Genomic DNA, 14,914 nt, shown 5'->3' on the forward strand with positions numbered 1-14,914 from the left:
GTTACTGTGTGAGAGAGTAGGTGTGCATGTACATTTATATTATTTATTCTAGAGGTTCCATTTGTTTCTGTATAAGTGAGAAAGTATGTGTATGTATGTAATTTGAACTAGCTGCTCTGTGTGAATGAGAGACAAAGTGCATATGTGTGAGAGTAGGTGTGTGTGTGCGTGTGTTAGTTACTGTGTGAGAGAGTAGGGGTGTGTTAGTGTGTGTGAGAAAGTAGGTGTGTTTGTGTGTGTGTGTGTGTGTGTGTGTGTGTGTGTGTGTGTGTGTGTGTGTGTGTGTGTGTGTATAATGTAAACTAGCCACTGTATGAAAGAGAGGGTGACTGTGTTGGTATGTGTGAGAAGGTAGGGGGTGTATGTATGTGTGTGTGTGTGTGTGTGTGTGTGTGTGTGTGTGTGTGTGTGTGCATGTTTAACATAGCTCTTAACTGTCCAGATTTAGCCTCATAGTTTTGGTCTATTTCTCATAAAACCTGTGGTTTTCTGGCAAATGAAGGAGGGCTGAAGTCATTAAACAATGCCCTAATATTCATGTTCTTCAGAAAACACATTCTAGCACAAATCCTGTCATTCTATCAACTTTCTTAGTTAAAAAGAGGAATATTTAAAATCTATCCCTATCATACCTCTCAACTGTCCAGATTTTCACAGAATGTCCAGATTTTTGCCTCGTATTTTTGTTCCATTTCTCCTAAAAATGGTGGTTTTCTTGCAAATTACAGGCTAACCATTGAGGACTGAAGTGAGAAGATAATGGCAGGCATTTGAGTTTCAAACTTCATATGCTTCAGAAAATTCATGGCAATGCAAAACCTGCAATTATATCAAATTTCTTAGCCTGTAAGGGCAATATTTAAAAAGTTTCCCTATTTTTGGGCCTTTGTCCCCCCATTGCTACTGACTTTGTCTAGATTTCTTGCTTGAAGAGGCTGAGTGGCATGATTCATATTTTGGGCCATTGTATCTCCATTATTTCAGACTTTGTCCAGATTTCTTGCCCTAAGAGAGCGAGAGATATGCGTACCTCTCAACTATCCAGATTTTTGTGGAATGCCCTGATTTTTCCTCATAGTTTTGGCATATTCCTCAATATTTTTGGTTTTATGGAAATCACTGAGGATTGAAATAAATAAATGTCAAACATTTGAGTTTGACTTAATTTCCTTTAGAAATTGCATGCTAAGACAAATGCTGCTGTTCCAGCAACTTTCGAAGTCTATAAGAGCAATATTTAAAATCTGTCCCTATTTTAGGCTTTGTCCAGATTTCTTATGCTAAGAGGTTGAGAGTTAGGAAGGTATTGTGTGTAATGCTCTAGTTAAGGGGGAGGGTAGGTTAGTCAATTAACTTAATCAGGCTTGACCCTGTAACTTGGGTACAGGAGACGGAGCCTGAATTCTCCATACCAACAACCAGACTGCTGAAGGAACTGTGAGCTCCAGTGGAGAGAAGACCCCTACTACTAGACTGCCAAGGGAATTGTGAGTTTGAGCTCAAGTATATTTTCAGAGTATTATGAGTTTCAATGCATTTTCAAGGGACTGAGTTTTATTTCATTTTCATGGAATTGTGAGTTTCCAGGGAAGATAAATTTACTGTTGCTCATGCTAAGTCTGTTTTCAGTGTGCAAGTAACTGTTTTGTTTATCAAATGGCAGTCACTGTTTGTGTTGTAGAATGTCAAAGCAGTGTTAGTAGCATAATTGTCTTTGGTGCAAGGCTGTGGATTCTACTCCCACACCATGTAGATGGAGTGCAATTTTGATTGTGGATTATTTGGTGCATTGTAAGGGGTTCTACACTCCTTTTTATAAAATGCCTAGTGACTATGAATTTGCTGTTGGTTTGTCAGTCATTTCCTATTGCAATATTACCAGATTACCATTTTTTTAATGTAACATTGGCAATTAATTCTTCAAAGGCAGCAGGGACTGAATTTGTAGATGAAACATTGAAATGTAAAGTTGTTTGCCAGTAGCAACCTTTTTATTAGTTACAGATTTCTTTAATGTAGAATTATCTGGATGACTTTTACTTCTGCAGAGATTGTGCTTTTTGAATAAAATTGGTGGATTGTAATGATGGAAGTTTGAGTGCTATTTTATGGTCGAAATTTTCTGAAAAGGGTAGTTTTATCATTATTGTTTTAATGCTTTCTTGAAAAATGTTTATAACTACACATTTTAAAATGTTCTAACAAATGGTGATGTATTATGCAAGGACTATAATTTATCATGAGGATGAATCAAAGAACACGTGTGCATAGCCCTGTAAATGTGTGCACGGAGCCTATGGTTTGAAAACACCTCAAAGATAAATTTAATCCTCCACTATCAGATGCATTTTCTTTTAATGCAGGTTTTCATGCCATTTCAGTGAATGTGAGTTTCAAGGGCAGAGAAGTTTACTGCTCTTGCTAAGTCTGTTTTCATTGTGAGACTGTATTGTTTAGCAAATGGCTCAGTGTTTCTGTTATTTTTTTCAGTATCTGTAATCATTGTTGAAGTAAATAAGAAAACTGGTTCCGTGCATCTTTATTTAAAATATCTATGATAATTCTTTCCATGGCTTTACATGCAAGACCAGTCAGACTTATAGTCTGTGGTTATGCAGGTCAGTAGAAGGCCAAACCTTGTGCTAAAGATTAACTGCTGCAATCCTCCATTCACTAAGCATGAAGCCAATTAGTAGGTTAATGTTAAACAGTGATTTTTAGACCGCTTGATAGCTCATATTTCATGCTATCCAAGAGGTATTCCCGGATATTATCAGGGCCCACCGAGGTAGTATTCTTTGACTTGGAGAGTAAATTGAAGACTTCTTCGCTAGGGATAGCCAAAGGATTTATGGTTGAGAGTGTCTTCTGAGAGGTAGTGCAGGGAAGAAGGGGTGAAACAGAGATTAAATTTGTCAGGCAGTAGGTTCAGTCTATCCTCTGATTCCCTTTAGTTGGTTCTATTTACAATTTCTTCAGCACACTGTCGTTTTACCTTTGAGGTTGCGAGCAAAGCTGATGAAGGCCTTGTGGTTATCCTTTGTCTTTGAGGATATTTCTGCCTCAAATTTGGCTTTGGTGGGCTTGATAAGATTTCTGAGTTGCTTATTTAGTTTGAGAGGTTTCATACATTTCTGGGTATTGCACTTCCTAGTTTTGGCCATGGGTTTTCTCCTTTTGTTATACAACTTGTTGATATTGGGATTCCATTAGGGTGGCTTGTTATTTGGGTTGGTTCTCTGCTTATTCCTTCTGGGTAAAGCTACTCAGTGCAGCTGTTTACATGATGGTATAGGGTTTCTGTAAACAATTTGCATAGTGATAGCAGAGTTCACATTTTTTTGGGGGGGTGGAAATTTTAGCGTGGTATAAGTCATTAGTACAAGGTTTGCTTTGGAATAATTCCTAAATGTTTGAGGGTTAGATGGCATCCACGTGTGACAAGTGTTTGGACACGTACATACCAAAAGAGGCAGTATACTCAGTGATTGGCCTAATCAGTGCCAAGTAGAGGGGAACAATTATATGCCTGGATCTGGATGATGTACCTTTTAATTATAAGCTGTACAATGAAAAAGGATTTCCTTACAATAGTGAATATGTTGGGCCCATTGAAATCCCACCTTCATGCAAGGGATTGTCTGTTGCAGTCTTTCATTCATCCAGCACAAAACCTGTTTTGAGATTAGTATTGAATAGACTTTGTAGGGGGTTCAACATATCAGGTTTCACACTAAGCTGTAGGCAGTCTACTATGTTATCCAGTTGCAATAGACATTATGTTCTTGGCCTTGGGTACTAACTTTAGAAATTGTTGAGAGATTTGATTGGGTTATAGATACAAGTATTTTATGTGAGAATATTGGAAGATTGGTGGGATGAAGTTCAATCTGAATTAGTTGGCCAGTGGATTGGCTATTTCCTGTATTCCAAGTATGTGATATCATTTGTTATTAGCTCACGGTAGTGCCAATCATTGTTTGAGATTTCTAGCACATCCGTTTTTTGTGTTTTAAGTTGTCTGTTTGGTGGTTTGGAGCAGCTATATACTTAAAAAATACTTTGGTTATCTTTCACCTGAGTTTATATTTTACCTCTTATCAGGCTTTGGTTAATTTAATCACAGTTTAGCAAGAGTGTTTTTAGTTGACTTACATTTATTTTTGCATGCAATGAGTATTTTTTCTTTTATTATGCTGCCCATAGGTCTTTATTTTTGAATTTGGTTTTGTATTTGTTGCCGAGGAGCGGAGGAGGGAGATATGTCTATGGAACTATTTAAATTTGCATAGAGCTTGTCAGTAAATTATTCTGTACAGTAGAAGTTTGAAACAGGCTTAGTAGAGGGACCCCATCTCCAACTAATGCCCTGTCCCCAGCATAGTCAGAAACCAGCACTACTCAGATACAGTATGTGCACACGAGATCACTTGCACTAGCTTTCAAGGGGGTTGAGAACCGTGTGGTAATTTTCTTAGACATTTTCCACAATCAGACCTGAGTGTCTTCATTTGTTCTTTCTGCATGTAACAGCATAGGGGTATACATAAGGTGACTGTTTTCATTTTTTGGGAGGGTAGGGAGGCAGCCTGCATTTGCAGATATGTTTTTTGTCTTTTCAGGCTGTTGCCTTCTCAGCATATTGTGTGGTATCGTGTCAGCTTTGAACATTAAACTTTGGACAAAACTTATTTCTTCCTTGAATTTCTTTTATTTTCTGTCCAATAATTTTATTCAGACTATCACTTGATTGTAAGACTAGAAAAAACTCCAAACAAGCACCTTAAAGCATGTAACACTCCCACTAGTTCTGGGTCCTAGGGTAATTTTATTGCTTTAACCAATTTCCTTTCAGCAAAGGCTTGAGATTCACAGAATATAAGCAGGGTAGTAAGGATGTAAATTTCAACTGCTTTAGTTTCTGTTTGATTGACTCCCATGGGTACACATCTTTATTTATTATCAGTGGCAGTATGACTGAGCCCAGCTAAAATGTATTTGTTAGGAATGTAAGGTATAGCATTCCAAAAGGCTTAGTGCGAGTGTAGGCCACAGGAGTAAATAGCCATTGCCAGGTAACTCATGCAGGTGGAAGGGAAGTAGTTGTGGCTAATAGCTTGGGTGTTACCTAGGGAGAGCACTATATGTTGTACCTACATACCACAACACTGTGGAGCATGTGCTGCCTAGACCCTGACAGTCCTTTAGTCAGCAGCACTACTGGAGCTCTAATAAGCCACTACAGGGTTTAGGAACTGCAAGTGGATGAAGAGTAATCTTGGGGAGGGGGCAAACCTATCTGTCCTAGTGTAAATGGAAAGGCATTTTATTTTTTGACTTGCGGAAGATGTACCTTTGGAATGAAATGTTCATGCATCATGTAAGTAATTACTACCCTGGCATATGCAAGTGATCTGGTCAAAAATCAGCAATAAGAAGGGGGTGTGGCTTGGTCAGCAGTGTTAATGTGGGTGTGGCTTGTTGAGGGGGCAGCAGTCTGTTAGCTGTGAGTACAAATTTGAAAATCCTGGCTACACCACTGATGTGAAGTATAACGTTTGTAAATGTGAACTTGTTAATACAGTTTGATAACTTTTATATAAATGTAAATTTGACTATGGCACAAGTTATAATTCAGTAAAGGTGTTTTAAAAAATAAAAATACTTCATAAGCTTATTGCCAGCTGTACTGATATAGCCAGCTTGGATAAAGGAGGATTCTCCCTGCAGTGATCTTCACTGGAGGAGTATAATTCTATATCCAACAGTTTCACAGGATCTTCTGGCAAAAGACTGCAGTGCTTTAGGGTATGATTTAACAAGAAGTATATTAGAATGAAAAACTAAGACTATGATTAAACAAATGCTGCTTCATTTCCCATGGATATTGCAATGTTCCAGTCACAGTATTTATCAGTACCTACCCTTTCTTTGCTTAGTGACTCACACAAAGACCACATTAATTAGATATAGTAACATGATTTTTTTAAGTAAACTTAACATTTGCCATTTAATTTATTAGAACTCAAGATGCCATTTAAAAAAACAGTGCTTTGCATGGCTGAATAAGGCATATTTCATGTTTTTTATCATAAAAAAACATATAAATGTTTATATATAGACTATCTAAGGTGCAGCTAATTCTTAATATAGGCATTCATCCAGGTTTAAAAGATTACATTAATTTGAAAAGTACCTAAAAACTGAATTATTTAAGATAAAATGTTTTGACTAATATATATTTTATATGAAGAATGTTTTTATTGTCTTATTGTAGAGTGATGTGATAGCATGATGGTTTTAATTAATGCTTTAGTTCTTGAGAGAAAGCTTAGCTCTGATAAAGTATCGATTGCATTTCCCTGGTGCAGTTACGTGTGTGTGTGTGTGTGTGTGTGTGTGTGTGTGTGTGTGTGTGTGTGTGTTTTATGATGTGGATGGAAGCATGCCCATCCTTCCTGCCAAAGCACCCATTGCGAGTAACATGGCCATCTATGGGGATAGGCTTGGCAGGATGGGGTAGGGGCCTCCACAGGAGCTTTTCAATGGCCCACTCTGTAATGCCCATCTCTTACCTCTAGAGGAATAGATGGGATGATCAATCTCCCAAATGGAAACAAATGGCCTGAGAGGCTCTCACCCTGATAATATAGATTATTAGATCTCACCCTTGGATGAATGACTCAGCTGATGGTAAACAGATAGGAGAGTCATTGGATAAGAACCTGGGGGTTAGAAAAAGATGTCTATAGCTATAAATATTTGTTGTTCAGCATATAATATAATTTTATACATACATATATAACTCATATTTAGTAGTTTAGATGCCTTGAATAAACTAAATCTGATCAATATTTCATTTATATATTTATTCTGGGCTCTCAGTATGTCAATTTGTTTGTTGCTATAAGACAGTCTTATCTGCTGTGGTGCTTTGAACTCCCTTCAGACAGTGTTGTACTTTTTGTTTCATTAAAGCTTACAGAGGCATTTTGCAGAGTTGTATTTTAGAGAGCTGACAATTTGTCAAGATAAATGACAGTGTCACTAGCAGAACATCACCAAAGTACTTCCCTTTATTAATAACACTGAAGTACATTTGTTCCTAATTTAGTCACATAACTTCAGAATGTAACTAAACATGCCATCAGTGATTTAAATATACATTGCAGATTACATGATTTAACCCAATAACCAAATTAATTAAAATGCACACAACAATCAAGTACATTAAATAAAACACTGCCTAAAAGTATAAAAACTTATCCTGTTAACTAAATCCCTTTTACACACTCATAGATTGTAATAATTTTTAATACCACAAAAGGCTTCTTATAATCTGGCCCTTCTCTGAAGCTTCATAGCGTTTCATAGATTAGTACTAGGCTAACTGCCCTTCTAGGCCATTTTAAGCCTAGCCAATTACCTCAAGTGGGAGTCAAAGCTTGCACCTTGTATTTCTAAGGTAAACACTTTAACCATTATACCAACCTCCCACCCCTTCTAATGGATACCTTGTCATTGATACCTGGGGAGCTTGTGGCTAAAAAAGGAGCTGCCAATGAAATTCTCTTTCTAAATGGGTCTCCCAGTCACTCTCATAAAAGTATTAAACTTTCTCTAAAATAAAAAAATGCAATTTTTTTACAATTAGTGAAAATTATAGCTTGCGTGTTGAGGAGATTATTGTTGTCTCCCCCTCTTGATAGCATAAATATGCTGACAGAGTCTCTTGTTTAGAGGTGTTTCCTTCTTTCCACCCTAGAATGCTGCTCAGGATAACCATTGTATCACATACATAATGCTCATAGTGTTGCAATCGAATCTGCCATTTAGGGCTTAAACCCTTGAAACATTTGCAGCTGTTGCATTTGCACCTTCATATATACACCTACATTGGGTGAAGGAGCTACATGTATGCATTCCATTGTTACCCCTGTATTTATCCATGTCATTATTCTTTTTCACTCTCAAAATAATGTTTTAAATTTCTATCCCTTCTAAATACCATTCTAGGTATGACCCCCCCCCCCCCCCGATGTTAAACTGAAAGCTTTAAAGACATTGTTCCAATTTTTTTTAAATAAAATATTCTTAATTTCACTCATTTGATTATTGTAATCCAGCACTATAAACTTAGTTGTTATCATCTTTCGGCTTTTCCTGGTTAGGGGTTGCCACAGCGGAACTCCAGTCTGCTAATGATTGGCAGTAGATTTTCACGATGCCGAGTTGCCAACCTGATAACCAACCTTCAACGAAGGCACGCCCATTCACGCATGTCTTTCGGAACGCCACCCAACCGCGGGGAGGACATGCAGACTCCACACAGAAGGCACTCCCCACACTCCAGACGAGAATTGAACAGGAGAACCTCTTGCTATGAGGCAACAAAGCTACCTCTGCACCACCGCGGCTGTACAACACTATAACCTTAGCATAGCACTTATTGAGTCTTGTCTCTTTTTCAATAATAATTGGATATCTAATTGGAGGTTGAAATTTTGCCAGTCTATCGAATATAACTTCTTCCTTAACTATGTCTATTAACCCTTTTGGGTAGATTCTAACAAAAAAAAATTTTTTGAGTCTGCAGTTCACTTAAAAATATATCATCCATGGAGACTATAAGGGATAGATGGACCAAATGTCCCTTAATATTTTTCTTTTGCCACATATGGTGGCAACTCTTAAAATGCAACAGCCTATTTAAATAAGTGCTTTTTCTATATATGGTTGATTCATATTTATGTTCAGCTGTATTCTTCATCAGCAAAATATTCAAAAATTAATACTGTCCCTAACCCACTTATTTCAATATAATTCAAATAAACATCCAGTTGTTCAACATTGCCAGTCTAAAAAATGAAGATATCAGCCAAAACATGCAAATAAGTTGCAATAAATAGAGAAAGTTAATGGGAACACAAAATGCATCTACTATCACCAAAGCACAATATTCACAAATATGGATGCCACAGCTGACCCCCCCCCCATAGTCACTCCTTCATTTATTTTTAATATTTATTTTCAAATTACTCAAAATTGTTGCTGTTGTTTTCCATCCTCAGTCCCTGTGATGGTGTTGTCCCCAAGCCTACTGTTTTGTAGTCTCTGTAGCTTTCTGCTTGTTCACTATTTTTGCATCTTTGTTTTTTTGACTATGTTTAGATATTTCTTGTATGCTTTTATGAGCACACACTATTATAGTTAGAATGCACTTGCTAAAAAACATTTTAAATATTTACTATTTAATAATTCAAGATGAAGATTCATGTGCCATTTTAATTCAGGTATGATTTTTAGTAAGTAAAAGATCTAAAAACGTTTGGATGTCACAAGCTCAAAGCAGTAGGATTCACAAGGTGGCAACAAACACAAAAATATTTATTGTACAGGGGCCAAGCTTCTCTTATTATACATGAACTCTGAGATCACACAAACCTAGAAGCAAAGCAAAAAAAAAAATCATGAAACTACCATTCATAGACAAGTGTACCATGAACAAGCAACCTAGTCAACAACAGCAGGAAGCAGATCTTCCTGCTTCAGCATTTCAATACCTGATTTCTCTTGCATTTTTAAGTGCGTAACGAATTTAACACTCAAAACTAAAGATGATCTAAGGTTGAAGTGAACACATTATTAACTGTTTATACCGAAGAAAATGTTGGCACTTTTTATAACCTAGTTATGTGGATGGCTAGAGGTCTAAAGTCTCACTTTTACTCCTTCCCTCTTGTCATCCAATTTTCTTTTACTTATATTATAGAAGGAATAAAGTGGTTTGCCAAAAAAAAAAAGCAAAAAGTAAAAAACAGTACAATTTCTTAATAGAAGTAGGTACTGTGTTTTACGCAAAGCACTGGCATGACTCGAAGGTGAAATGAGTTTAACTTTAATTCTTTTATACTACATAGCGGGTATCTGTCACATAACATTCATATTTTCTGCTATAGATCTGGAAGGAAAAACCGTGGTATGTTGGTTTAGTGAGAGACAGAACATGCTGATATGCAAATTAGTCAAGTGCATTTTTGTCTAGGTTCAGAATGGTTCACTGAAATGTGAGGATTATCACAAATGTTGACATTGAATAACTCCTAAATGTTTCGAGCAATGACTTGCAGAATAACAATATCCATGAATATAAAGCAATTCATGTTAATGCAGCAGGGATCATAAAGCATTCATATCAGTGCAGCAGGATTCAACGTATTGCTTCAAAGCATCTAGACAAATGAAAACTGACAACTTTTTATTTATTTTCTTTGCTGATTGCGAGGTGTGGTATATAATATGCAAATAACTGTCTTCAGTAGCAGCCTTGAAGCATTAACAAAACTACATAACTAATTCTAAATAGAATATTGCATAACTAGAGAATGTAAGACAAAAATTCACGACATTTATGTACCCCAGACTCAAACAAAATAGAAATCTTTATTCCTTTAAGAAGTCATTGTAAGAATACTGTGAGAAATGTTTTAAAATCTGGTATTAAAACATTATCAGTTAGTAATGTGCCTACATCCTACGCACCTAATTATCCATCTTTTTTGTGCTGATTTACTAAGTGACTGGATTCCAGCTTAGGTGAAGTGATATATAATAAAGAAATCTTAAACTGTTAAGTATTTGATATTTTATTTCTGTGCATGGACTGGTTACAGCTATATCAGTGAATCATGATGTCCAAATGAGGAAAGAATTTTATTTGTGGAGTTTTCAGAAGGAAATAACTGATATTACCAAGAAACTAATCCATCAGTGTGTTACAAGATAAATATCAAATGTCTACCAAACTATCTCACAAAGTTTACACATCCACCACTATGAATGTAGTACCCAGTAGTTCAAAGGAAATAAATGTTAACAGGGAGCTGTGACTTACAGAACTCCTATATATGTGGTTAGACCATCACTATGAACAGACCAAAAGTATTAAACAAAACATACTGTATTATGCTTTTGTTTGTTTGTAACATTTCTCCCTAGAACTCAGCTGAAGATGATATTGCAAGTACTCAAAAATTTAATTAAAAAAAGGAACTTATTCTAGAATTCTGCTCATTTTCTGGAGCTGAGTTAACTCAGCTTTAGTAATGATTTATGCCTTTTGCATCTTTTTTCTATTATTGTATACGTGCGTATGTCATTATATAAAGTGATTTAATAAACGTGTTACAAAAAATCATTGACTAAAACAATGGTGATGTTTTTTTTTTTTTTATCCTTACCATGACTAATTAATTTTGCCAACAGTCTGAAGGAATAGAGAAGTGTTTTGTTGAGGCCTCATAACCAATAACCAGCTGGGTTATTCCCCTGTGTTGAAATGGAGAGCACAGGCTTCGTTACCAACACTATTCCTTCTTCTCTGGGGTCAGGAAAATATTCAAGAAATAGTATTTGCAATACATGTAAGAAAGAATGTAACAACATCAGAAGGGCCATAAAAGCAAGATGGCTGGCTATGATGAAAGCCAGATGAATGTGGCAGTTAGAGTTATATAACCCACTAAGAAATGAGCAGAGTAGTGAAAAAATGTTGTAACTGAAGGCATTTCTGAAACTGTACTCCTGCTAATGAGCATCTTAAATTCTATTAATTTAGTAAAGCTTTAGAAAAAAGATAAAATGCGCGCTATTTATGACTTTGCTAGTTGCTAACAACAGACAAACCTCTATTGACACAGCAGAGACTGTTGACTGAGGTGCTTATCAGCACTTAGATTTTCAAGGTAAGAGTTTTACAGCCTGTGAAGAGAAGGGAATTATGTTGGCCTTGTGGTTTATCAGCTGCTTGATCTCAAGGTTAGAATTTTGTAGCCTCTGAGCAATATAAGCAGATACTGACCTTGACCACTTGAAATCATGTTAACAACATGGGTTACTGACTTTCTTGTCGCAAGCTAGACTCCAGGTCTTATGAGTGTATCATATGTACCATAGATGAATGAATGAGTTAAAATGGAAATAGAAGTATAGAAAATTAGTAGATGTGATATTATGTTTTAAATGTGTTACTTTACCACGACTCATTAATTTTCAATTTCTGTCAATTTGTGCTATATTCCTAACCTTTAGTCCCTGTTCTTTTACATGTATATTGCTGGGCTATCATAAGTAACACCTAGCTGCACCATACAACCCCATTCCTGTATCTATAGCTTGACCGGTGGAGGGTGGTCCTCTCATATGTACTGTCTCAGTAGGCTTTCTAGAGCTGTGTAATGAAGGAGCCACCCTTCCATTCTAGGGACTCGATGGAAAAACATCATTAGTGCCATGGTAAATATTAGGTTTTAGGAAAAGCACAACCTTCATGTAGCTGCACTTCCACCATACACAGATCACACTTAATATTACTAGATGCCAAAGTATGCAGTACAGTATTGTTCTATAAAATAATGACACTTTGAGCTACTTCAGCTGTAAATTCCCAAACTGTAGTGCTGCACATAACAACCAAATCACAGTGTTAATAAACTGAACTGCAAGTGTCCCTTCTAGTAGCTGCTGCAGAACTGCTATTGTTTACCTCTGCTGATGATTTATTTGTGGAGTATAGTATAAGGTCTCATTTCCAGACCACAGTGTCCAGCTCTTGAATGTCTTGCCATCACCTAGTATTTATTTGTTGCACATGGCTTATATGATACACTCAAGCACACGGTGGGATTGTTTGCCTGTCAAGGAAAAAAAATCATGCTATTAATAGACTTTATAAGGAGGTTGTTTCTGTCATAATGAACTGTTCACATTTCATTTTCTTGTTGCATAGAATGGTGGCACAGTATATTAGAAATATGTATACATAACTGTTCAGTGCACTGAATATTGCTTCACATGCTTCATCTCCTGCTATCACCTCCAATTACCTTGTGACAGTGTTGTGAGTAATACTGCAGTATATGGCAATTTAGTATGTTATAGTTGAGTATGTGGTAATGAAGTGCATGACAGAGTAATATGTGATAGTATAGTATATGGCAGTCTAGCATATAACAAAGTTTGTATTGTCTAAAATGTTTCGGTGTAGTACATAACAGTTTAGTATGTAGTATCTAATTTTACAGATCTAACAGTGTAGTGTGTCACAATGTGGTGTTTGGCAGTATAGTATGTGACAGTCCAGTATGCGGCAATGAATCATACAGAGTAGTATGTGACAATGGAGTACGCGACAGGGTAGTATGTGCCAATGAAGTACATAGAATAGTATGTGACAGTGTAGCATGAGACAGTGCAGTATTTAGTATTATGGTATGTGGTGGTAGAGTATGAGATGGTGCAGTAGTTAGCATTATTGTATGTGACAGTAAAGTATTTAGCATTATGGTATGTGACAGTGCAGTATGAGACAGTGCAGGATGTAGCATTATGGTATGTGACACTGCAGTATGTGTCCATTATGAGACAGTACTAAACTGTGCAGTATTTAGCATTATGGTATGTGACAGTGCAGTATTTAGCATTATAGTATATAGCAGTGTAGTATGAGACAATGTGGTATTTAGCCTTATGGTATATGACATTGCAGTATTTAGCATAATGGTATATGGCAATGTAGTATGAGACAGTGCAGTATTTAGCCTTATGGTATGTGACAGTACAGTATTTAGCATTATGGTATGTAGCAGTGTAGTATGGGATGGTACAATACTTATTTAGTATTGTGGTATGTGACAGCGCAGTATTTAGCATTATGGTATGTAACAGTGCAGTATTTAGAATTATGGTATGTGGAGGTGTAGGTGTAGTATGAGATGGTGGAGAATTTAGCATTGCTGTATATGACGGTGTTGTATTTGGCATTATGATATGTGACAGTGTAGTATGAGACAGTGCAGTATTTAGCATTATGGTGTGTAATAGTGCAGTATGAAATGATGCAGCATTTAGCCTTATTGTACGTGACAGTGCAGTATTTAGCATTATGGTATGTGACAGTGTAGTATGAGATGGTGGAGTATTTAGCATTGCGGTATATGACAGTTCTGTATTTATCATTTTGGTATGTGATAGTGTAGTATGAAACAGTGCAGTATTTAACATAATGGTATGTGACAGTGCAGTATTTAGCATCACTGTATGTGATAGTGCTGTATTTAGCATCACGGTATATGACAATGCTATAGCATTTTGGTATGTGACAGTGCAGTATTTAACATTGCAGTATTTGACAGTGTAGTATGAGATAGTGCAGTATTTAGCATTATGATATGTAACAGCGCAGTATGAGACGGTCCAGCATTTATCATTACGGTATGCGACATTGCAGTATTTAGATTATAGCATATGACAGTGCTGTGTTTATGGTATGTGATAGTGTAGTGCACAGCCTGCTGCACTTATCCTCTGAGAATGAAAGCATTCCCTTTCTCACCCCATAACTCAGCTGCATTCTAAAGTTAAGTTCTCAGAATCACTAGTCGTAGCCATGAATGATGATTCAAATGGAGTTATAGATGGTCAGGTTCAGACGCAAGCAAGAATTCCAGAATTACAGGAACCTGCTGGAAACATTCGGAACTCAAGAATGTTGGACTATATCCTCTGTGATGTTCTGTTATGAATACAAATTAGAACACTGACCACCGTGGAGTTAAGTTTACCAGGCAGCAAACTGCATATATATCAACACTATGACTGTACAGAAATTCTACATGCCATTAGCTGCTTATAATGACTTTCTATCCCCCTACATTCAAAAGAGTTTAGGTGTTTGTTTACATGTTTATTATTTTTTGTTCCACACTTTACAGTCTGCCTGACCCCACATACATACATACATACATACATACATACATACTAAGTATGTTTACAAGAACATGTAGGACAATGCAAATGTTAAGCAATACTGAAAAGTAAGAAAGCAAGTAAAAGCAAGACCAGTTTTATACTGAAC

The sequence above is a fragment of the Protopterus annectens genome, chromosome 13.part0 (assembly GCF_019279795.1).
Source record: "Protopterus annectens isolate FY-2018-M chromosome 13.part0, PAN1.0, whole genome shotgun sequence".
NCBI lineage: Eukaryota > Metazoa > Chordata > Ceratodontiformes > Protopteridae > Protopterus > Protopterus annectens.